Genomic DNA, 27,080 nt, shown 5'->3' on the forward strand with positions numbered 1-27,080 from the left:
ATGCCCAACCAGTTCCAGCAACATACTGGTATGTTGCGGGACTTTGAGTGCTTATACCAGAATGATGCCTGCAGGTTTAGGTATCATCTTGGTATCATTCTTTTCAGCCAGCGGTCGGCTTTTATGTAAAAGCAATCCTAGTGGCTAATTAGCCTCTAGACTACTTTTACAAGCAGTGGGAGGGAATGTCCCCCCCCCCGCACCATCTTCCATGGTTTTCTCAGGCTCTCCTGTCCCAACAGGGAACCTGAGAATGCAGCCGGTGGTTCCGCCAGCTGACCATAGAGCTGATCAGAGACCAGAATGGCTCCAATCATCTCTATGGCCTAAGACACCGGAAGCTACGAGCATTTCATGACTTAGATTTTGCGGGATGTAAACAGCGCCATTGGGAAATTGGGAAAGCATTTTATCACACCGATCTTGGTGTGGTCAGATGCTTTGAGGACAGAGGAGAGATCTAGGGTCTGATAGACCCTAATTTTTTTAAAAAAGAGTACCTGTCACTACCTATTGCAATCATAGGGGATATTTATATTCCCTGAGATAACAATAAAAATCATAAAAAAATATATATAAATGAAAGGAACAGTTTAAAAAAAAAATAAAAAAGCAAAATAAATAATAAAAAAAAAAAAAAAAAAAAAAACCACCCCTGTCCCCCCCTGCTAAGGCGCAACGCGGAACACAAGCGTTGGTCTGGTGGCATATGTAAACAGCAATTGCACCATGCATGTGAGGTATCACCGCGAAGGTCAGATCGAGGGTACTAATTTTAGCAGTAGACCTCCTCCGTAAATCTAAAGTGGTCACCTGTAAAGGCATTTAAAGGCTTTTAAAAATGTACGTAGTTTGTCGCCGCTGCACGTTTCTGCGCAATTTTAAAGCATGTCGTGTTTGGTATCCATGTACTCGGCCTAAGATCATATTTTTTATTTCATCAAACATTTGGGCAATATAGTGATTTTTAGTGCATTAAAATAAAAAAAAGTGTGTTTTTTCCCCAAAAAATGCGTTTGAAAAATCGCCGCGCAAATACCGTGTGAAAAAAAAATATGAAACACCCACCATTTTAATCGGTAGGGCTTTTGCTTTAAAAAAACACTACATGTTTGGGGGTTCAAAGTAATTTTCTTGCAAAAAAAAATATTTTTTCATGTAAACAAAAAGTGTCAGAAAGGGCTTTTTCTTCAAGTGGTTAGAAGAGTGGGTGATGTGTGACATAAGCTTCTAAATGTTGTGCATAAAATGCCAGGACAGTTCAAAACCCCCCCAAATGACCCCATTTTAGAAAGTAGACACCCCAAGCTATTTGCTGAGAGGCAGGTCGAGTCCATGGAATATTTTATATTTTGACAAAAGTTGTGGAAAAAATACATTATTATTATTTTTTTTTTTTTTTTTGCACAAAGTTGTCATTAAATGATATATTGCTCAAACATGCCATGGTTATATGTAAAATTACACCCCAAAATACATTCTGTTGCTTCTCCTGAGTACGGGGATACCACAAGTGTGAGACCTTTTGGGAGCCTAACCGCGTACGGTACCCCAAAATCCAAGCACCACCTTCAGGATTTCTAAGGGTGTAAATTTTAGATTTCATTCCTCACTGCCTATCACAGTTTCGGAGGCCATGGAATGCCCAGATAGCACAAAATCCCCCCAAGTGACCCCATTTTGGAAAGGAGACACCCCAAGCTATTTGCCGAGAGGTATGGTTAGTATTTTGCAGACCTTCATTTTTGTCACAAAGTTTTGAAAATTGAAAAAAAGAAAAAAAATATACATTATTTTTTTTTTTCTTCATTTTCAAAAACAAATGAGAGCTGCAAAATACTCACCATGCCTCTCGGCAAATAGCTTGGGGTGTCTACTTTCCAAAATGGGGTCATTTTGGGGGGTTTTGTGCTATTTTGGCATTTTATGGCCTTCAAAACTGTGATAGGTAGTGAGGTGTAAAATCCAAAATTTACACCCTTAGAAATCCTGAAGGCGGTTCTTGGTTTTCGGGGCCCCGTACGCGACTAGGCTCTCAAAAAGTCCCACACATGTGGTATCCCCGTACTCAGGAGAAGCAGCAGAATTTATTTTGGGGTGTCATTTCACATATGTCCCTGGCATGTGTGAGCAATATATCATTTAGTGACAACTTTGTGAAAAAAAAATAAAAGTTTGTAATTTTCCCGCAACTTGTGGCAAAATATAAAATATTCCATGGACTCAACATGCCTCTCAGCAAATAGCTTGGGGTGTCTACTTTCTAAAATGGGGTCATTTGTGGGGGTTTTGTGCCATCTTGGCATTTTATGGCCTTCAAAACTGTAATAGGTAGTGAGGCATGAAATCAAAGATTTACGCCCTTAGAAAGCCTGAAGGCGGTTCTTGGCTTTCGGGGCCCCGTACGCACCTAGGCTCCCAAAAAATCCCACACATGTGGTATCCCCGTACTCAGGAGAAGCAGCAGAATTTATTTTGGGGTGTCATTTTACATATGCCCATGGCATGCATGAGCAATATATCATTTAGTGACAACTTTGTGAAAAAAAAAATAAAAAAAAAAAAGTTTGTAAATTTCCCGCAACTTGCGGCAAAATATAAAATATTCCATGGACTCAACATGCCTCTCAGCAAATAGCTTGGGGTGTCTACTTTCTAAAATGGGGTCATTTGTGGGTGTTTTGTGCCATCTTGGCATTTTATGGCCTTCAAAACTGTAATAGGTAGTGAGGCGTGAAATCAAAGATTTACGCCCTTAGAAAGCCTGAAGGCGGTTCTTGGCTTTTGGGGCCCCGTACGCAGCTAGGCTCCCAAAAAGTCCCACATATGTGGTATCCCCGTACTCAGGAGAAGCAGCAGAATTTATTTTGGGGTGTCATTTCACATATGCCCATGGCATGCGTGAGCAATATATCATTTAGTGACAACTTTGTGAAAAAAAATAAAAAAATAAAAAAAGTTTGTAATTTTCCCGCAACTTGCGGCAAAATATAAAATATTCCATGGACTCAACATGCCTCTCAGCAAATAGCTTGGGGTGTCTACTTTCTAAAATGGGGTCATTTGTGGGGGTTTTGTGCCATCTTGGCATTTTATGGCCTTCAAAACTGTAATAGGTAGTGAGGCGTGAAATTAAAAATTTACGGCCTTAGAAAGCCTGAAGGCGGTGCTTGGTTTTCGGGGCCCCGTACGCGGCTAGGCTCCCAAAAAATCCCACACATGTGGTATCCCCGTACTCAGGAGAAGCAGCAGAATTTATTTTGGGGTGTAATTTCACATATGCCCATAGCATGTGTAAGCAATATATCATTTAGTGACAACTTTGTGAAAAATTTATAAAGTTTGTCATTTTCCCGCAACTTGTGGCAAAATATAAAATATTCCATGGACTCAACATGCCTCTCAGCAAATAGCTTGGGGTGTCTACTTTCTAAAATGGGGTCATTTGTGGGGGTTTTGTGCCATCTTGGCATTTTATGGCCTTCAAAACTGTGATAGGTAGTGAGGAGTAAAATGACATATGTATGCCCTTAGAAATCCTGAAGGCGGTGCTTGGCTTTCGGGGCCCCGTACGCGGCTAGGCTTCCAAAAAGTCGACCACATGTGGTATCCCCGTACTCAGGAGAAGCAGCAGAATGTATTTTGGGGTACAATTCCACATATAACCATGGCATGTGTGAGCAATATATCATTTAGTGACAACTTTGTGTAAAAAAAAAAAAAAAATTTTTTTTTGTCATTATTCAATCGCTTGCGGCAAAAAAATAAAATATTCAATGGGCTCAACATGCCTCTTATCAATTTCCTTAGGGTGTCTACTTTCCAAAATGGGGTCATTTGGGGGGGTTTTGTACTGCCCTGCCATTTTAGCACCTCAAGAAATGAGATAGGCAGTCATAAAATAAAAGCTGCGTAAATTCCAGAAAATGTACCTTAGTTTGTAGATGTGACAACTTTTGCGCAAACCAATAAATATACAATTATTGACTTTTTTTTTACCAAAGACATGTGGCTGAATACATTTTGGCCTAAATGTATGACTAAAATTGAGTTTATTGGATTTTTCTAATAACAAAAAGTAGAAAATATCATTTTTTTTCAAAATTTGCGGTCTTTTTACGTTTATATCGCAAAAAATAAAAATCGCAGAGTCAGTCAAATACCTTTAAAAGAAAGCTCTATTTGTGGGAAGAAAAGGACGCAAATTTCGTTTGGGTACAACATTGCATGACCGCGCAATTACCAGTTAAAGCAGCGCAGTGCCAAAGTGTAAAAAGACCTCTGGTCATTTACCAGCAAAATGGTCCGGTCTGAAAGTGGTTAATTAACACCCTTACCACTTACTTAAATCTCATCACTCCTGGGCATTCTTCCAAAATACCCACCTGTCTTCAACCACCTTCCACCTAACACATACCTTTTACAACCTGCAAAAAATACCATTCCAATACCCTTTCAAGAGTTACCAAAACACATGTCAAATTTATCAGCAAGGGTGTCTTGACAACAGTAAATTTTGGAAGACAAACTGTTCAGTCAGCATTGTATTTTCCTAAATAAAGCTTTTCTATTGAGTAGGGATGAGCTTCTAAAGTGCTAATTTTAAAGGGTAATATGCAAGTTATTGTCCTAAAAAGTGTTTGGGGACCCGGGTCCTGCCCCAGGGGACATGGATCAATGCAAAAAATAAGTTTTAAAAACGGCAGTTTTTTCAGGAGCAGTGATTTTAATAATGATTAAAGTGAAACAATAAAAGTGTAATATTCCTTTAAATGTGGTACCTGGGGGTATCTATAGTATGCCTGTGAAGGGGCGCATGTTTCCCGTGCTTAGAACTGTCCCTGCACAAAGTGTCATTTGTGCAGGAAAAAAAGTCTTTTAAAATCACTTGCGGCTATATTGTCGGCTCCCCGTAATACCGAGAACACTCAATGAGTGTTCTCTGTATTAGCCGACAATTCATTCATTCATTGATAAAAAAAAAAAAAGCATGGGGGCTCCCCTAAATGCAATTACCAGGCCCTTCAGGTCTGATATGGATATTAAGGGGAACCCCGTGTCAATTTTTTTTTTTTATGACGTGGGGGTCCCCCTAAATATCCATACCAGACCCTACAGGTCTGGTATGGATATTAAGGGGAACCCCGCATCAAATTAAAAAAAAAATTGACGTGGGGTCCCCCTAAAAATCCATACCAGACCCTTTATCCGAGCACGCAACCTGGCCGGCCGCAGGAAAAGAGGGGGGACGAGAGAGAGGCTCCCCCTCCCTCCTGAACCGTACCAGGCCACATGCCCTCAACATTAGGAGGATGCTTTGGGGGTCTGTGACCCCTCAAAGCACCATGTCCCCATGTTGATGGGGACAAAGGCCTCATCCCCACAACCCTGAGCGGTGGTTGTGGGGGTCTGCAGGTGGGGGGCTTATCAGAATCTGGAAGCCCCCTTTAACAAGGGGACCCCCAGATCCCGCCCCCCCTGTTTGAAATGGTAAGGGGGTACAAAAGTACCCCTACCATTTCACAAAGAAAGTGTAAAAATGGTTAAATAAGACAAACACACTTTTGAAAAATTCCTTTATTAAAAAAAATAAATAAAAAAAAAAGATTCCAGCGGTGGTAATCCACTCTTGCTATCCAGCGATGGATGATCATATCCAGCGACGGGGGATCTCTCAGTCCAGCGCTGTCCATGCATACATCCGTCTTCTGTCTCCACTCCGGAGACACTGCGGGGATCCCAGCGCTGACGTTTCTTTTATTAGGAGGGCGGGGCCACCCATCACCTGGCCCCGCCCCCTCTGATGCTGGTGAGGGGAGCCAGGGGTTCCCCAGTGACCTATGGGTGACCCCGCCCCCTCTGATGTAACGGAAACCTGCGTTACATCAGAGGGGGCGGGGTCACTCATACGTCACTGGGGAACCCCTGGCTCCCCTCACCAGCGTCAGAGGGGCGGGGTCAGGTGACGGGTGGCCCCGCCCTCCTAATATAAGAAACGTCAGCGCTGGGATGATGATCCCCGCAGTGTCTCCGGAGTGGAGACAGAAGACGGATGTATGGACAGCGCTGGATTGAGAGATCCCCCGCCGCTGGATAGCAAGAGTGGATTACCACCGCTGGAATCTTTTTTTATTTATTTTTTATTTTTAATAAAGGAATTTTTCAAAAGTGTTTGTCTTATTTAACCATTTTTTTTTTTCCCACAAAAAGGTTTTTATTTAGCATAAAGGTAAATAGCAACAATTCGCTTCAAATGACACCGTATGATAGTTAACCGGCAAAGGATACAAGTAAAGACAGATATCACACAGGACATAGCGTGGATAGAGTGAAACAATAAAATATCCTACAATACAACCAGATCAGCATTGTGGTCGAAGTGGAATGAAGGTTCCTTGTCCATCTTCCCCCCCCCCCCCCTCCCCTTGGTGGAAAATCCAACCGGGGGGGAGGTAGTTAGTATGTTTGGAAGCAGTAGAGATGTTGGAAGTTGGGTATCCATGAAGTCATGTAGGCAGGGCTTTAGTACGGTGCAGAAGGGATGATCAGCCTTCAATTAAGAAGTGAACTCAGAAGAGGGAGGAGCAGTGGGTTTGGGTGGGAAGGGAGAGGGAAGGAGAGAAAGGTCCAAATAGCAAAAAAAAAAATAGTGAATTTGCCTGTATGACCAGAAGGAGAAAGACGCCAATTTAGAGATACTTACCAGGTTCTCGAAGGTGAGAGGGGTTCCGTTCGAGAAGAAGTGGATGGCCAGGACATCTTCGTGTGGCCACTCATGGAGCAAAAAGGTGCGCGAGTCCTCCGGGGGAAAAACTGGGTTCTCTCTTAGTGAAGTTAAGGGGCCTGGCACTGAAGTAGCCAATCCGGACCCCATCACTCCACGAAATGCCAGAAGGGAGGGGTAGATTAGAGGAAGCGTGACGGTCGCCTGTGGCCAGTGTTTGCGATCCAACCATGGCATTAATTGTAAAGGACCTGGTACAAGAGATTTTTCCAGTGACACCCAGGTCTTTCTGGTGGTGCGCACGTTCCAGTCCACTATCCTAGAGAGGTGACACGCCAGGTTATATTTCTATAGGTCTGGTAGGCCTATGCCACCCTCTTTTTTCAGAAGCGTGAGACGAGAGTACTTTATGCGAGGTGGGGAGTTTTTTCAGATAAAAGCAGAGCAAGCTTTGCGATAGATAGAGAAAAAAGTTGGGGTGAGGTGAATGGGGATAGTGTGCATAAGGTAAAGTAGTCTCGGAAGAATGATCATTTTAATCAGAGCAGAACGGCCAAACCATGACACGTTCAAGCCCATCCACTCCTTGAAGTGAGTTTGAATCCTGGAGAGAGCTGTGTGAAAATTAGACATGTAGAGGTCTGACAGGCGGGTGGTGATTCTGATTCCCAAGTACGTGATTGCCTCCTTCTCCCATCGGAAAGGGAAAGCCTTTGCCTTCAGCAACTATAACGCACAATATCTCCACAACCAAAGTGGCACAAACATTTGTTTTTGCGGCACAAACCAGCACAAATGTGGCACAAACAAATGGTGCATTTGTTTTTAAAATTCAGCAACATGTGATGCAAAGTGGGCGGGATTGCATCAATTATAACGCACAATATCTCCGCAACCAAAATGGCACAAACGTTTATTTTTGCGGCACAAACCAGCACAAATGCGGCACAAACGAATGGCACATTTGTTTTTAAAATTCATCACTATTTGGTGCAAAGTGGGCGGGGTTGCAGCAACTATAACGCACAATATGTCCACAACCAAAGCGGCACAAACGTTTATTTTTGCAGCACAAACCAGTACAAATGCGGCACAAACGAATGGCATGTTTGTTTTTAAAATCTAGCAACATGGGGTGCAAAGTGGGAGGGGTTTCAGCAACTATAACGCACAATATCTCTGCAACCAAAGTGGCACAAACGTTTATTTTTGCGGCACAAACCAGCACAAACACGGCACAAACGAATGGCGCATTTGTTTTTAAAATTCAGCAACATGGGGTGCAAAGTGGGCGGGGTTTCAGCAACTATAATGCACAATATCTCCGCAACCATAGCAGCACAAACGTTTATTTTTGCATCACAAACCAGCACAAACGCGGCACAAATGAATGTCGTGTTTGTTTTTAAAATTCGGCAACATGGGGTGCAAAGTGGGCGGGGTTGCAGCAACTATAACGCACAATATCTCCACAACAAAGGCGACACAAACATTTATTTTTGCAGCACAAACGTAGCACAAACGAATGGCGCGTTTGTTTTTAAAATTCGGCAACATGGGGTGCAAAGTGGGCGGGGTTTCAGCAACTATAATGCACAATATCTCCGCAACCAAAGTGGCACAAACGTTTATTTTTGTGGCACCAACGAGCACAAACGCGGCACAAATGAATGGTGCATTTGTTTTTAAAATTCAGCAACATGGGGTGCAAAGTTGGTGGGATTTCAGCAACTATAACGCACAATATCTCCGCAACCAAAGCGGCACAAACGTTTATTTTTGCGGCACAAACCAGCAGAAATGCGGCACAAACGAATGGAGCGTTTGTTTTTCAAATTCAGCAACGTGGGGTGCAAAGTGGGCGGGGTTGCAGCAACTATAATGCACAATATCTCCGCAACCAAAGCGGCACAAATGTTTATTTTTACGGCACAAACCAGCACAAATGCGGCACAAACGAATGGCGCATTTGTTTTTAAAATTCAGCAACATGGGGTGCAAAGTGGGCGGGGTTTCAGCAACTATAACGCACAATATCTCCACAACAAAAGCGGCACAAATGTTTGTTTTTGCAGCACAAACGTAGCACAAACGAATGGCGCGTTTGTTTTTAAAATTCGGCAACATGGGGTGCAAAGTGGGAGGGGTTTAAGCAACTATAATGCACAATATCTCCGCAACCAAAGCGGCACAAATGTTTATTTTTACGGCACAAACCAGCACAAATGTGGCACAAACGAATGGCGCATTTGTTTTTAAAATTCAGCAACATGGGGTGCAAAGTGGGCGGGGTTTCAGCAACTATAACGCACAATATCTCCGCAACCAAAGCGGCACAAACGTTTATTTTTGCAGCACAAACCAGCAAAAATGCGGCACAAATGAATGGCGCATTTGTTTTTAAAATTCAGCAACATGGGGTGCAAAGTGGGCGGGGTTGCATCAACTATAACGCACAATATCTCCACAACAAAAGCGGCACAAATGTTTATTTTTGCAGCACAAACGTAGCACAAACGAATGGCGCGTTTGTTTTTAAAATTCGGCAACATGGGGTGCAAAGTGGGCGGGGTTTCAGCAAATATAATGCACAATATCTCCGCAACCAAAGCGGCACAAATGTTTATTTTTACGGCACAAACCAGCACAAACGGGGCACAAACGAATGGCACATTTGTTTTTAAAATTCAGCAACATGGGGTGCAAAGTGGGCGGGATTTCAGCAACTATAACGCACAATATCTCCGCAACCAAAGCGGCACAAACGTTTATTTTTGCAGCACAAACCAGCAGAAATGCGGCACAAACGAATGGAGCGTTTGTTTTTCAAATTCAGCAACGTGGGGTGCAAAGTGGGCGGGGTTGCAGCAACTATAACGCACAATATCTCCACAACAAAAGCGGCACAAATGTTTATTTTTGCAGCACAAACGTAGCACAAACGAATGGCGCGTTTGTTTTTAAAATTCGGCAACATGGGGTGCAAAGTGGGCGGGGTTTCAGCAAATATAATGCACAATATCTCCGCAACCAAAGCGGCACAAATGTTTATTTTTACGGCACAAACCAGCACAAACGCGGCACAAACGAATGGCGCATTTGTTTTTAAAATTCAGCAACATGGGGTGCAAAGTGGGCGGGATTTCAGCAACTATAACGCACAATATCTCCGCAACCAAAGCGGCACAAACGTTTATTTTTGCAGCACAAACCAGCAGAAATGCGGCACAAACGAATGGAGCGTTTGTTTTTCAAATTCAGCAACGTGGGGTGCAAAGTGGGCGGGGCTTGCATTAAATTGAATGTTTAATATCTCAGAAACCGAACCGGCACAAATGCTAATTTTTGCGACACAAATCAGCACAAACGCAGCACAAACAAATGGTATATTTTTATTCAGGTTTTACAAACATGGGGTGCCAACTTCACACAGCTCACCAGGACCCATGGTAGGACCGGTGTCCTATCACATACAGTCCCCCATCGGATAGTGTCCGCTGTGTACTGCGCATGCGCAATACACAGCACACACAGATTACGAAAATAGCTGAGGATAAACGGCGCCTGCGCCGTGAGTCCAGGTTCTAGCCCCACCATCCAAGTGGACATAGAGCAGGAATAGAAAAGAGCCGAGCGCAGCGAGGCCGAGCCCGAAGCGTGGAGAGCGGCCCTTTAATTTTCCGAACCCTATATCTGCTTGGATGGTGGGGCTACCACCTCCACTCATGGCATAGGCGCCATTCATCTTCAGAGATTTTCCGAAAGCTTCTTCTGCCCCGTACTGCGCATGCGCAGTATGGGGCGGACACTATATGATGGCAGGACACTATCTGCCAGAACACCGACACTGTTTTTACTTTAGTGTCAGTTTAGTGCGAAACTAGTGATAGTGCAGTGCAACCGTTCATTTTTACTTAAAGCGTAACTCCACTTTTGTTGAGAAAAAAATGTACATTGCAAGGATTGTGTAGCGCCGGCTCCTAAAGAGCATGTGCTATGTTTTTTGAAAGTTAAGGTTACACCTGAACTGCACTTTGGTTTGGGTACAATTGTTCTAAATTTGGAGCTCAGCATCAGTCTGACTGGACTATAGAATGCTCAGCCTAGCCACAAGGGCCACTGTCTTTTTTGGCAGGCATAGAACCACAGTCTAGTTGGGTGCTTTAAGTTTACTCTCTCTCTGAGCCCGCCCAGTGGGAGTGTCACTCTTGCTGTGCTTTCTGGGAGAGGGTACTTAAGATGCAGATGTCACGTAGTTCGGGGGTTCCGGTCCAGAAGGATGTTCTGATTCCATGGTCCTGGTCCTCCTGACCAGTCCCCATGAAGGCTATGGCCTGGGGTGCGGATCCACCCGACTTATTGTCTTGCTGCTAGCTAGCCTGAGGCAAGGAAATTAAAGCAGGATTCAGAGGTGGTCCGATGCAGTCTCTGGTAGTGTTGGAGTGGCCCAGTAACTTCATAGCTATCCAGGGGAGGACTCTTCAGAAGAAGGCCACGTACGGGTTGGTTTCATAGCAAGAGCCTGGAGGGGCTGAAGTACCTAAGTGAATCCAGTCTCGTGAGTATCGCTAAGCTGGCTGAAAGATCCAGGTATCACACGAGTGTTCCATAAGCAGGCCCGGACTGGGACAAAAAATAGGCCCGGGCATTTTACATTGAGCAGCCAACTTTTCCAGAGGGACTGTATGGGGGGGGTTGGACGTCAGACATTCGCGGGGGTGGCTGGTATCGTTCTTCCACCTGTAATGTGCAGGGACACTGTAATATAAAGGGGACAGCACTGTAAAGGGGCACTGCAATGATTACAGTGCAGTCCCCTTTACATTATGATGTCCCAATCCTATTGTGGCCATACAATGCTTGTACTGTCTGTCTCCTATTGTGCCCACACTGCCCAGTGACACTGACCTGCTTTCTCTCTGGTGGTGCTGGACAGCATGGCACTCTCTCTCTGGTGGTGCTGGAGAGCATGGCTCTCTCTAGTGGTGCAGGTACAGCGTGGCTCTCTCTGGTGGTGTGGGTGCAGCGTGTCTCTCTCTTGTGGTGTGGGTACAGCATGGCTCTCTCTGGTGGTGCGGGTACAGCGTGGCTCTCTCTGGTGGTGCGGGTACAGCGTGGCTCTCTCTGGTGGTGCGGGTACAGTGTGGCTCTCTCTGGTGGTGCGGATACAGCGTGGCTCTCTCTAGTGGTGCGGGTACAGCGTGGATCTCTCTGGTGGTGCGGGTACAGCATGGATCTCTCTTTGGTGGTGTGGGTACAGCATGGCTCTCTCTGGTGGTGGGGGTACAGTGAGGCTCTCTCTGGTGGTGCAGGTACAGCGTGTCTCTCTGGTGGTGCAGGTACAGTGTAGCTCTCTCTGGTAGTGCAGGTACAGGGTGTCTCTCTCTGGTAGTGCAGGTACAGCGTGGCTCTCTCTCTGGTGGTGCGGGTACAGCGTGGCTCTCTCTGGTGGTGCGGGTACAGCGTGTCTCTCTCTGGTGGTGCGGGTACAGCGTGGTTCACTCTCTGGTGGTGCGGGTACAGCGTGGTTCTCTCTCTGGTGGTGCAGGTACAGCGTGGCTCTCTCTGGTGGTGCGGGTACAGCGTGGCTCTTTCTCTGGTGGTACAGGTACAGTGTGGCTCTCTCTGGTGGTGCGGGTACAGTGTGGCTCTCTCTGGTGGTGTGGGTAAAGCGTGGCTCTCTCTGGTGGTGCGGGTACAGTGTGGCTCTCTCTCTGGTGGTGCGGGTACAGCGTGGCTCTCTCTCTGGTGGTGCGGGTACAGTGTGGCTCTCTGGTGGTGCGGGTACAGCATGGCTCTCTCTGGTGGTGAGGGTACAGCGTGGCTCTGGTGGTGTGGGTACAGCGTGGCTCTCTCTCTCTGGAAGTGTGGGTACAGCATGGTGGTGGCGCTCTCTCTCTGGTGGTTTGGATACAGCATGGCTCTCTCTCTGGCTTCCCCCAGCACAGTCCTCTCTTTTTCCTTTAGTAGTCCACTCAGATTCTTCCTGGGTTCCAGGCTCTCACTCTTTCCCCCAGCAGAGTGCATGCTGGGGGCTGAAGTCTGCTGCCTGTGGATAACAATGAGGCTTACAATCCTTCAGTAATACATGTCCCATGATGCATGGCTAACCTCTTCTGATTGGCCCTCCACTGTGGCCAATGGGTACAGAAACAAATTGGCAACAAGCTGAGCAGCCAAATAAGATTAGAGCTGTGCTCTGCTGACAGGAGAAGGGGGGGGGGCGAGCAGGGGGGATACTCTGACGTCACACAGCTCGCCTCCCCCTTGTCACAGCGTGGCCGCTCTGCATCTCCGTCACCCTATGGCCAGTCCGGGCCTGTCCATAAGTGTTGGTTTCCTGAAGTCTACAACACCGTCTGTGGCAGAGACGTATTCCTACATGTTCTACAACAACGTCTGTGGCAGAGACTTGTTCCTGAGTAAAGCACCTTGTTGGCTGCTAGGCCTTGTGAGAGAGGGACTATACAACTTGAGTGATCATCCAGTTGTGAATGGCTATTCTCTGGATTTAGTCAAAGTAAGCAAGTTCTTTATTATGGACTTTGACACTAACAGTACCTGAACTTCCTTCCTAACCCTCTGATCCTATTTTAAGAGACTGTTCATTGTCTACGTTTTGCAAATAAAAGAATCCTTTTATGCGGATCTGTCATCAGTCTCTGAGTTTACTGGGCCATCTACCACGGGAACCCCCTAGACACAGATCGAGGAGGAGAAGGTAACGGTAAGCCCAATCAAACCAGCAGCTCCTTCGGGGGTCAGTGCTACAATTATAATAATCTTTGCTGCGGATTCCTACCTTTTGTTATTCTGAAGAAATTCATGTGTGTTTGTCTGTGCCTCTGTACTGAGTGGGTCTAATGGGAGTGGTTTCATAGTTACATGTCAGGTGTGCAGCTGCAGGGCACCTATGAGGAAATATGTTGGGCCTGCATATCTTTAGACATGCTCCTTTTGAAAGTATCTCTCCAAAAATGACATTTTTGTTGCAGGGGATGCCTGAAATCTGACTTGTATCTTAGTGCAGACTTCTGGGAAAATTGGTGAGCCAACCACACAAGCAGGAAATTATGTTACTCTGCACCTCATCATACAGACTGGCTCCCCAAGCCATTGTTTATAAAATAAAGAAAGCTTGCAGGGAAAATGTCATTTTTGCTGCAGCAAGTGCATGGTACAGATGCTCCACTTTACATGCAGACTAAGGCCCCCCCCCCCCCCCCTATATTTAAAGGAATATTTCATTTTTATTTCACTTTAAGCATCAGTAACTCACTTCTCATTTAAAAATGTTTTTTACAAACTTTTTTTTCATTGATACATGTCTCCCAGAGCAGTACATGCACCCCCATACCATTTGTATGCCCAATAACTTGCATCTAAGCCCTCAAAATGGGCACTTTTAATTTTTACAGTTCAGGTCCCATAGACTTCAATTGGATATGTTATTCGGCTCTGAACTTTTATGATATTCAAGAGTTCTGGTGCAAACCAAACAGGGAGTTGTTCAACCCATCTCTACTACTGAAATGTGTGTGTTGGTAGCGGGCCCTATTCACACATTGTGTCCTTCCTTGCTTGGGATGAGCCTACTGATGACCAGTTCATACACCACTGTTTTTTATGTTCTATATTCCCTTTGGGCTTGAAATTGTTGTCATTGTGAATATTGTTAGTGTGTGAGTGTCTTCTTCTTGTTGAATTTACCCCGTGATGTTGTTAGATGCTAAAATCACAGACTGTATAGGATCCACCCTGACCACCATCCTAAACTAGCCCTACCCTCCTCACCTTCTCTTATATCCCACTCCCACCTTCCTCTACAGCCTGAACATAACCGGGTCATATTAGTATTGACCTTATATATGCCTTACGTTGGCCACGGTGACCCCTGAGGCAGATCACCACTGATACCCTATTGTGGACTAGGGATGAGCTTCGAGTTCGAGTCAAACTCATGTTCGACTCAAACATTGCCTGTTCGCCCGTTTGCCGAACAGAGAACAATTTTGGGTGTTCGCGGCAAATTCGGAAAGCCGCGGAACACCCTGTAAAAGTCTATGGGAGAAATCTAAAGTGCTAATTTTAAAGGCTTATATGCAAGTTATTGTCCTAAAAAGTGTTTGGGGACCCGGGTCTTGCCCCAGGCGACATGGATCAATGCAAAAAAAAGTTTTAAAAACTGACGTTTTTTCGGGAACAGTGATTTTAATAATGCTTAAATAATAAATAACAATAAAATTGTAATATTCCTTTAAATTTCGTACCTGGGGGGTGTGTATAGTATGCCTGTAAAGGGGCACATGTTTCCTGTGCTTAGAACTGTCCCTGCACAAAGTGTAATTTCTGCAGGAAAAAAAGTCATTTAAAAGCACTCGTGGCTATAATGAATCGTCGGCTCCCTGTAATACAGAGAACAGTCATTAAAAGTCATTGATAAAAAAAAAAAAAAAAAAGACGTGGGGTTCCCCCTAAATATCCATACCAGACCCTTTCTAGGTCTGTCAGAATTTTCAATGTAAAAGTCAGATGGGGCATACACAAGATCGGAATATACGATGAAAAGTTCCCATCAGACTTTTTCTGTCGGAAATTCCACTCGGCATAACACATTTCTGGCCCTTGCCCTAAGTGTCTAAACCTGGTCATTTGAAACTCTCCTAAGATAATTACACTAGTAACCCTCTCATAATACTTCATGAATTCTGCCGCAGGCTAAAGGTGTCACTGGTATAGGTGCTTGACCACGTAAATTCTTTCACTCTACAGTTTAAGTAAGTAGTAAAGGCTTACCAGAGCCACCTTTAGTGTGCGCAAATACGAACTCCCCAAGTGTTGGGATCGGACAAGATCGTTCCTCCGACACTGCTCGTGTGAATGGATGACTCGAATCACCTTTCCGGATAGGAAGGTAAAGATTGACCCACACCTTCGGGTGTTCCTTGAACGTCGTCCGTTCCGGTCCGTTCGAAAAATGTTGGCGTGTCACCAGATGGATGAAAAAGGAAAAAAGCGCCCAATCGTGTGATAAAGTCTAAAACATATGTACTTTATTTTCCAACCAAATAGGCGTTGAAAGATACAAATGACTCAATGGAGTCGTATAAAATTGAACGAAAAAAATTGCTAGCAAAAATATAAAATAAAGCGGATAAAATTAGCACGAGGTGTAGACGTATCTACCCATGATGGACCCATTACTCTTTCAGTGTATACTGGAGAGGCCTGGCTCGTAGGGCCCCAAAAAAAGTTAGAATCACCAACGCCGCCTCCTCTGATTCCCTCAATATGCCCTGGGGGATGTAGACCTGGATCACCCATGGGGGGTGAGGGGGCCAAGTTCTCGGTAGAGACCTGCCATTTAAAGACAACATTGTCTTTATAATCTTTTTTGTCCCTATTGTATTTTTTCTTTTTCTTAGTTCTTTGTTCAGTTTCCTCTTTAGTCAGGATAGTTTTTAGGGATTCAGATCTTTGCATATACTCAGGATCATTTTTAAAGGGGACAAGCTTAGTTTTAATCAGACCAATCTCATAATCCAATGAGGCAAGTTTCCTCGATTTCTTAGCAATCAGGAATTTTAAAAACTGAACCCCTGCCTCATTGAAGTATTTAAACCATTCGGCTATTTCCGTGTCTTCCTTTTGTGGGTTAACCTCCCATCTCAAACTCCTGGGAACCATATTTTCCCTTACATATTCCTCCAAATAGGCTATATCCCATTTTGTGTGTAGTTCAGAAATGGTTAAATTCTTCAACCTCAGAAAACAACCGGACAGGTCATCCCTGGAATTCTCATTCCCATCAAAGACTCCTGTGGTGTCAATGACAGCTTGGGATCTATATTCAAAAACATCCATTGCGGATGAACCAGCAGCAAATTAGTGTATCGTATAACAGTAAAAAACAAAAGGAGTGAAACTTGCGCTTGGTAAAAAAATAGTTGATATGGGAAAAATCAATTAAGAAAATAGCAGCTGAGCACAAAAAAACAGATACTAGGTCCAACTAACAGAAATGTGGAAAACAGTGCAGCGCTTAATGTGTAACACGTGACTGAATGTAGTGAAACAATAAATCAGGAAAAAAACTTTCAAAGATAATGTTTCCAAAAAGTAAAACATCAATGATAAACAATACACATGTGCATATTGTGCAATAAACAAAAAATGGGTTATTAAACCAAAAAAAAGGGTCAAAAAAACACTTTTAGAAGGACAAAAAATAATTATTTAAACTACAGCTTAGTGCTGTGAAGCACAAACTTGTGATTAAGTGAAAAAAACAAACAACAAAATTGAAAAACAAATCAAAACAAATCCCAAGTTTGTGCTTCACAGCACTAAGCTGTAGTTTAAATAATTATTTTTTGTCCTTCTAAAAGTGTTTTTTTGACCCTTTTTTTTGGTTTAATAACCCATTTTTTGTTTATTGCACAATATGCACATGTGTATTGTTTATCATTGATGTTTTACTTTTTGGAAACATTATCTTTGAAAGTTTTTTTCCTGATTTATTGTTTCACTACATTCAGTCACGTGTTACACATTAAGCGCTGCACTGTTTTCCACATTTCTGTTAGTTGGACCTAGTATCTGGTTTTTTGTGCTCAGCTGCTATTTTCTTAATTGATTTTTCCCATATCAACTATTTTTTTACCAAGCGCAAGTTTCACTCCTTTTGTTTTTTACTGTTATACGATACACTAATTTGCTGCTGGTTCATCCGCAATGGATGTTTTTGAATATAGATCCCAAGCTGTCATTGACACCACAGGAGTCTTTGATGGGAATGAGAATTCCAGGGATGACCTGTCCGGTTGTTTTCTGAGGTTGAAGAATTTAACCATTTCTGAACTACACACAAAATGGGATATAGCCTATTTGGAGGAATATGTAAGGGAAAATATGGTTCCCAGGAGTTTGAGATGGGAGGTTAACCCACAAAAGGAAGACATGGAAATAGCCGAATGGTTTAAATACTTCAATGAGGCAGGGGTTCAGTTTTTAAAATTCCTGATTGCTAAGAAATCGAGGAAACTTGCCTCATTGGATTATGAGATTGGTCTGATTAAAACTAAGCTTGTCCCCTTTAAAAATGATCCTGAGTATATGCAAAGATCTGAATCCCTAAAAACTATCCTGACTAAAGAGGAAACTGAACAAAGAACTAAGAAAAAGAAAAAATACAATAGGGACAAAAAAGATTATAAAGACAATGTTGTCTTTAAATGGCAGGTCTCTACCGAGAACTTGGCCCCCTCACCCCCCATGGGTGATCCAGGTCTACATCCCCCAGGGCATATTGAGGGAATCAGAGGAGGCGGCGTTGGTGATTCTAACTTTTTTTGGGGCCCTACGAGCCAGGCCTCTCCAGTATACACTGAAAGAGTAATGGGTCCATCATGGGTAGATACGTCTACACCTCGTGCTAATTTTATCCGCTTTATTTTATATTTTTGCTAGCAATTTTTTTCGTTCAATTTTATACGACTCCATTGAGTCATTTGTATCTTTCAACGCCTATTTGGTTGGAAAATAAAGTACATATGTTTTAGACTTTATCACACGATTGGGCGCTTTTTTCCTTTTTCATCCATCTGGTGACACGCCAACATTTTTCGAACGGACCGGAACGGACGACGTTCAAGGAACACCCGAAGGTGTGGGTCAATCTTTACCTTCCTATCCGGAAAGGTGATTCGAGTCATCCATTCACACGAGCAGTGTCGGAGGAACGATCTTGTCCGATCCCAACACTTGGGGAGTTCGTATTTGCGCACACTAAAGGTGGCTCTGGTAAGCCTTTACTACTTACTTAAACTGTAGAGTGAAAGAATTTACGTGGTCAAGCACCTATACCAGTGACACCTGGGACCAATTTTAAAGCTTCATTCACGTTCAACTATAAAGTTCCATTCACGTTCCATCTAATGAACTTATATCTTCACATTTATGGGGCCTTGTAAATCACTTCATTTATCCAAAGCATGGGATTTGTTTTGATTTGTTTTTCAATTTTGTTGTTTGTTTTTTTCACTTAATCACAAGTTTGTGCTTCACAGCACTAAGCTGTAGTTTAAATAATTATTTTTTGTCCTTCTAAAAGTGTTTTTTTGACCCTTTTTTTTGGTTTAATAACCCATTTTTTGTTTATTGCACAATATGCACATGTGTATTGTTTATCATTGATGTTTTACTTTTTGGAAACATTATCTTTGAAAGTTTTTTTCCTGATTTATTGTTTCACTACATTCAGTCACGTGTTACACATTAAGCGCTGCACTGTTTTCCACATTTCGACTCGAACATTGCCTGTTCGCCTGTTCACCGAACAGCGAACAATTTGGGGTGTTCGCTGCAAATTCAAAAAGCAGCGGAACACCCTGTACAAGTCTATGGGAGAAATCTAAAGTGCTAATTTTAAAGGCTTATATGCAAGTTATTGTCATAAAAAGTGTTTGGGGACCTGGGTCCTGCCCCAGGGGACATGTATCAATGCAAAAAATAAAAAAAAATGGTGTGGAGTTCCCCCCAAAAATCCATATCAGACCCTTTATCTGAGCACGCAACCTGGCAGGCCGCAGAAAAAGAGGGGGGATGAGAGAGCGCCCCCCCTCCTGAAACGTACCAGGCCACATGCCCTCAACATTGGGAGGATGCTTTGGGGGTCTGTGACCCCTCAAAGCACCTTGTCCTCATGTTGATGAGGACAAGGGCCTCATCCCCACAACCCTGGCCAGTGGTTGTGGGGGTATGCGGGCGGGGGGGCTGTTTGAAATGGTAAGGGGCTACAAAAGTACCCCTACCATTTCACAAAGAAAGTGTAAAAAAAGTTAAAAAACACACACACCGTTGCAAAAGTCCTTTATTAAAAATAAAAAAAAATAAAAAAGATTCCAGCAGTGGTAATCCACTCTTGCTATCCAGCGATGGATGATCATCTCTCTGGGGTCCAGCGATGGGTGATCTGATCCAGCGATGGGTGATCTCTCCTTCCATCCTGTCTCCACCGGAGACACTGCGGGAATCCCGGCAGCCTGACACTTCTTAGCTGAGGAGGGCTTGGCCACCCGTCACCTGACCCCGCCCCCTCTGATGCAAGGGGAAAGCAGGGCTTCCCCAGTGACGTGTGGGTGACCCCATCCCCCTCTTATGTAACGGAAACCTGATAAAGAGTCTGGTATGGATTTTTGGGGGGAACTCCACGCCATTTTTTTTTTAATTTGGCATGGAGTTCCCCTTAAAATCCCTACCAGACCTGAAGGGTCTGGTGTGGATATTTTGGGGGGAACCCTACGTCTTTTTTTTTTTTGACGTGGGGTTCCCCTTAATATCCATACCAGACCTGAAGTGCCTAGTAATTGAATTTGGGGGAACCGCACGCTTTTTTTTTTTTTAATCAATGACTTTCAATGTTCGTTATCTGTATTACGGGGAGCCGACAATTCATAATGGCCACGAGTGATTTTAAATTACTTTTTTTCTGCAGAAATTACACTTTGTGCAGGGACAGTTCTAAGCACGGGAAACATGCGCCCCTTTACAGGCATACTATACACACCCTCCAGGTATGAAATTTAAAGGCATATTACACTTTTATTGTTTCACTTTAAGCATTATTAAAATCACTGCTCCTGAAAAAACGTCAGTTTTTAAAACTTTTTTTTGCATTGATACATGTCCCCTGGTGCAGGAGCCAGGTCCCCAAACCCTTTTTATGACAATAACTTGCATATTAGCCTTTAAAATGAGCACTTTTTATTTTGAACGTCCGATAGACTTTCATAGGGTTCTAAAGTTCTCACAAAGTTTAGGTCTGTTCGCAGGTTCTGATGCGAACTGAACCGGGGGGGGGGGGGGGGGGGTGTTCGGCTCATCCTTAACTGTGCACTACACTACACTGAGAACTACACTGTCCACTACACTGACCATACCACTACACTGACCACTACACTAGCACTTATAAATGATGGGAAGCCAGGAAGAATTAAATGCATTTATGTGTCACATTGGTGCAAACCAGTGTGGTATCAAATTCACTGTGAACACAAATAGGGACACCATACATTTCTTGATTTGAATTTGGAAATATTAAAAAATAGGCATTCCCTTCATACCAGAACACACTTTAAAGAAACTGACCAAAATGGTTATATACCGTTAAGCAGCTGCCACCACCCGCAGCGGAAAAAGTCCATCACTAAGGTACAGTTTTGTATTTTTTTTTTAATTCAGTCTTTTTAAAAAAATTTTTACAAAAAATAAAAACCACAGAGGTGATCAAATACCACCAAAATAAAGCTCTATCTGTGGGAAAAAATGATAAAAATGTAATTTGGGTATAGTGCTGTATGACCACGCAATTCTCATTCATAGATTGACAGCGCTAAAAGATGAAAATTGGTCTGGGCAGGAGGGGGGTTTAGGTGCCCAGTAAACAAGTGGTTAACACACTCCTACTGTAGTATTGAGCTATCCTGATATCTTGATTTTTTGGGTTAGACGACTTGGTATTGCTTCCATTTGATCGAAAATGTGTTATTTTGACTTGCAGAGCTCATGTATAGAACATTTATCTTTATTTTTTATTTTTTTTCTTCCATAAAGTTTTTTATTCATTTATCTTTAAATGAGTCATGGCCAAAAATATTGCAAGGTTCTGCCCAGAAAATTGTTGCAATGACAAATGTTTAGGCATTCTCATGTTTATTTATTTTGTTTGTAACGGTATGACACAAAAAAGTGGAGAAACAAAAATCCAAATCTGACACATTCCACGCAAAATTCCAAAAATGGACTGGACACAATTATTGGCACCTTCTCAAAATTGTAAGAAATAATTGCATTCCAAGTTTGTGATGCTCCAATAATTTGTAATTAAACTTCCCTGTATAAACAGGTGCTGACAATATAGTGTGAGGGGTTAGCTCGGCAGCGGGTGTGTGTGACCCCCTGGATGGGTTCACAACACAAAGTCAGGCACAGCAGACAGCGGTGTAGGTTCAAAAAACAAAAGATCCGGTTTATTTAGGCTACATGCAGTGATACATATAACAGCCAAACAAAATAAAACAAGAAAATAAATCCTGGTCAGCTTGACCTCTAACTACACACGTAGACTCCCTGTCTAACAACTGGGTGCAGCCTTGTGCTGCCCCAGTCCCTGTCTCTATTGTAGGGGTTTGCCACACAGGCGTTAACTCACCGCACAGAACAGATCTCAGACTCCCCAGTCTATACACACAAAACTGGTTCCAGGATGGAGCATCTCCCTAAGCATGCTGGGGTTTTTTGTAGAGGTCTTAATGAGCCCACTTACTTCAGCTGGGCTCATTAACTCTTCCCCTCTAATTGTAAAAGTCTGCATAAAGCCTGAATCTAGGACACACATATTTACCATCCTGGATACAACCAGGTGACTTTACCTGCCTGCTGCCACATACCCCCCCCTCTTGTTTCAACCTTGGGGTTGTAACACCAGCAGTCAGACACGCATGTATCCGAGACAAAGCATCCACATTCCCCATTTTAACACCAGGGCGATGCTTAACTGTAAAGTTAAATTCCTGTAGGGCCAGGAACCACCTATTTACCCTTCTATTGGTCTCCTTGTTCTGAGCCATCCACTTTAAAGGAGCGTGATCAGTCACCAGGTCAAAGTGCCTACCTAGCAGATAGTACCGAAGGGAATCTAGAGCCCACTTCACTGCTAAACATTCCTTCTCAATCGTGGAGTAATTTACCTCATGGGACTTTAACTTCCTGCTGAGGTAAATGACTGGGTGCTCTTCCCCGTTCCAGACCTGGGATAACACTGCTCCTAACCCAACGTCTGATGCATCAGTTTGTACAACAAAGTCCTTAGAGAAGTCTGGTGAGTACAACACTGGCTGGCTACATAAGGCTGTTTTTAAGGACTGAAATGCTTCCTCAGCCTCTGGGGACCATTTAACCATAACCGACTCTTTCCCTTTTGTCAGGTTGGTGAGGGGCACAGCCTGAGAAGCAAAATGGGGAATGAATCGTCGATAATAGCCAGCGATTCCCAGAAAGGCTCGTACCTGTTTCTTGCTGTTGGGACGTGGCCAACTCTGTATGGCCTCGACTTTATTGACTTGGGGTTTTATCACCCCCCTCCCAATAGTGTACCCAAGATATTTGGCCTCCTCCTGTCCAATGGTACACTTCTTTGGATTGGCCGTAAACCCAGCTTCCCGGATAGAGTCTAGGACTGCTTGTACTTTTGGCAAATGTGAGACCCAGTCTGTGCTATGGATAATCACATCATCCAGGTAAGCTGCAGCATATTTCTGATGGGGCCTCAGAATCTTATCCATTTTCCGCTGGAATGTTGCCGGTGCATTCTGTAACCCAAACGGCATTCTCTTATATTGGAATGCCCCATCTGGGGTTACAAACGCAGTTTTCTCCTTGGCCGACTCGGCCAGGGGAATTTGCCAATACCCTTTGGTGAGATCAAGAGTTGTCATATATCGGGCTGTTCCCAGCCGGTCAATCAACTCATCTATACGCGCCATGGGGTAGGTGTCAAATTTTGTAACTTTATTTAATTGTCGAAAATCGTTACAAAACCGCCAGCTCCCATCAGGTTTGGGCACTAGTACGATAGGACTGGACCAGTCACTCTGGGACTCCTCTATCACACCCAAATCCAACATCCTTTGAACCTCCCCACGTATTGCCTCCCGTTGGGCCTCTGGTATTCTATAAGGTTTTAGTTTTACCCTTTCTCCTGGCGGGGTGATAATGTCATGCTCTACGCCAGATGTTTGTCCCGGAAGCTCAGAGAAAATCTCTTTGTTACGAAGTACAAACTCTTTAACCTCCTGTTGTTGGGCTTTCGATAAGGTGTCTGCTATTCCAACCTCAGGAACTAAGCAATCAGGCTGTACTTGTGACAAAGTCTCTGCGACTAGGGATTCCCTATCCCTCCAGGCTTTCAGCAGATTGACGTGATAGATCTGCTCCGGCTTTCGCCTTCCTGGCTGTCTAACCCTGTAGTTCACCTCACTAATTTTTTCAATTACTTCATATGGACCTTGCCATTTGGCCAGAAATTTGCTTTCAACCGTAGGGACTAGCACCAAGACCCTATCCCCCGGGGAAAAAGTACGTGTCTTGGCCCCACGGTTGTACACTCTCTGCTGTGCTAACTGCGCTTGGGTTAAATGTTCCTTTACAATTGGCATTACCTGTGCAATTCTATCTTGCATCAGGGCGACATGCTCAATCACACTCCTGTGAGGAGAACTCTCATTTTCCCAAGTTTCCTTGGCGATATCCAGCAGCCCTCTTGGGTGTCTCCCATAGAGCAACTCGAAGGGTGAGAAACCCGTAGAGGATTGGGGTACCCCCCTAATGGCAAACATCAGATAGGGTATTAGACAATCCCAATTCTTTCCATCTCTATCCACCACCTTCTTTAACATTTGTTTTAGGGTTTTGTTGAATCTTTCAACCAACCCATCTGTTTGGGGGTGATACACAGATGTACGCAATTGCTTCACTTTGTACAACTTGCATAATTCTTTCATAACCCGGGACATAAAGGGTGTACCTTGGTCCGTAAGCAGTTCCTTACAAATACCCACGTGGCTAAAAACAAGAGATAGCTCTTTGGCTATGGTTTTGGCCGAGGTATTTCGAAGAGGAATTGCTTCCGGATATCGGGTGGCATAGTCCAATATAACCAAAATGTACTGATGCCCCCTAGCGGACTTCATTATCGGACCTACCAAATCCATTGCGATCCTTTCAAAGGGGACCTCAATGATAGGAAGAGGTACCAGCGGGTTACGGAAATGTGGCATAGGTGCCGACCTCTGACATACAGGGCAGGAGGAACAATAATTTTCTGTTTCCTTCATGACCCCAGGCCAATAGAATCTCTGCAGTACCCTCTCTCTGGTTTTTTCGGTCCCCAGATGACCTCCCAGAATGTGCCCATGGGCCAATTCTAACACCAACTTCCTGTAAGGTTTGGGCACCACAAGTTGCTCAATGGTTTCTTCTGCCCTTTGAGCCACTCGATACAGCAGGTCCCTTTCCACAGTGAAGTACGGGTAAGTGCAAGTCTTATCTGGGTTCACTAACTCGCCATCTATTTTCACCACATTTTCCCGTGCCTTTATTAGGGTGGGGTCTTTTAACTGTTCTGTGGCAAAATTTTCCCTGTGAACCTCAAGGTCCGAAAACTCCACAGACGCCATGTTTTCAACTGAGGATGTTGGCTCCTCCCCAGTTTCTCGAGTTTCCCCCGCCAATACCGACAAGGGAAATTCAGGAGAGTCCTCACCACTCCCAGAGGAATTCTGGTCATCTTCCTGGTTTATAGGGGCACCAGTGGGGGGCTCAGGACAATCCCAGAGTTCCCAGAATTTTGGAAAATCCCTTCCCACAATAGCATCATGTGGTAAGTGAGACACTAACCCCACCTGATGAGAGAGGTTACCTTTGGGGGTCTCAAAAAACACTGAAGTTACAGGATACTCTCGGGTGTCCCCATGCACACAAATAACAGCCACCCTGTTCTTCCCAGAGACCTCTGTAGTAACTAATTCAGCTTTTATCAATGTTACCAGGCTACCTGAATCTAGCAACACATCAACATGCCTACCATTAATACACATTTTACATAAATGTCTCTCAGGTCCCCGAATGGCAGTGCATGCAACTGTCGCAAACAGCGACTGACGTCTCTCCCTTATAAAGTCACATTGCATAGGCTCATCCACAACTGGGCAATTGGCTGCAATATGTCCCTCTTGCCGGCAGCGGTAGCAAATAATCTTTTTCGCTGCCTCTTGCAGCATGGGCTTCCTGGGCTGCTCCCGCCAGACCTTAGGTAGAACTCCCACCCTCTCACTCTCTCCACCCTCACCCCTTGGAGTCATCTTACCCGTCACTGGGGATGATCTGGTCTTAGGGGGGAAAGTCCGTGAGTCCCTGGAAGAGGTGGTCAGGTTCTCTGTAGCCAAGTACCTCTCAACCAGATCCACAAGTTTATCTGCATTTTCTGGGTCTCCATGGCTTACCCATTTTTGGATGGCAGTAGGAAGAGCTCTCAGGAAACGATCCATAACCACACGTTCCACAATGTTTGGTGCAGTCAAAGTCTCTGGCTGCAGCCACTTCCTGCTCAGGTGAATGAGATCATACATTTGAGACCTGGGAGGTTTTCCAACCTGAAAAGTCCAGTTATGCACACGCTGAGCCCGGACGGCCAGGGTGACACCCAGCCGTGCCAATATTTCTGCTTTTAGCACCACATAGTCTTTTGCTTGGTCAGGCTCTAGGTCATAATAAGCTTTCTCCGATTCCTCAGTTAACAGAGGGGCCACCAGTCCAGCCCATTGCTCCTTAGGCCACTTTTCCCTTTCAGCAGTCCTTTCAAATGTGGTCAAAAACACCTCTGGATCATCCTCTCCAGTCATTTTTGTCAGTAAACGGCTCACACCAAAGGATGCGGTATTATTGTAACCACTTGCTTCATTGGTCTGCGGACGTTGCTGTATTAATGTCTCTATTTTCTGTTGAAAATTCTGCTCTTGCTTCTGCAACAGGTCTATGAAGCGGGCTTCAGATCGCTGCTGGGCTTGTTGCTGAGCTTCCAAACTCTGCTGGTGAGCCTTCTGCTGATTTTCCAAACTCTGCTGCAAAGTTGCATTTATCTGCTGCTGGGCTGCAAGGCTCTTTTGTAAACCTGCATTTGTTTGCTGCTGATTTGCATTTGCTTGTTGCTGGTTTGCATTTGCTAGAGCCAGCTGTCTCAGTATCTCCTCCATGCTGGCCTTAACAAAAAAAATAGTGCCCGCATTCTCCACCAACTGTGAGGGGTTAGCTCGGCAGCGGGTGTGTGTGACCCCCTGGATGGGTTCACAACACAAAGTCAGGCACAGCAGACAGCGGTGTAGGTTCAAAAAACAAAAGATCCGGTTTATTTAGGCTACATGCAGTGATACATATAACAGCCAAACAAAATAAAACAAGAAAATAAATCCTGGTCAGCTTGACCTCTAACTACACACGTAGACTCCCTGTCTAACAACTGGGTGCAGCCTTGTGCTGCCCCAGTCCCTGTCTCTATTGTAGGGGTTTGCCACACAGGCGTTAACTCACCGCACAGAACAGATCTCAGACTCCCCAGTCTATACACACAAAACTGGTTCCAGGATGGAGCATCTCCCTAAGCATGCTGGGGTTTTTTGTAGAGGTCTTAATGAGCCCACTTACTTCAGCTGGGCTCATTAACTCTTCCCCTCTAATTGTAAAAGTCTGCATAAAGCCTGAATCTAGGACACACATATTTACCATCCTGGATACAACCAGG

Source organism: Lithobates pipiens, unplaced genomic scaffold, assembly GCF_037356315.1.
Source record: "Lithobates pipiens isolate NorthernLeopardFrog02 unplaced genomic scaffold, aLitPip1_a1.2 Scaffold_8, whole genome shotgun sequence".
NCBI classification, from domain to species: Eukaryota; Metazoa; Chordata; class Amphibia; order Anura; family Ranidae; genus Lithobates; species Lithobates pipiens.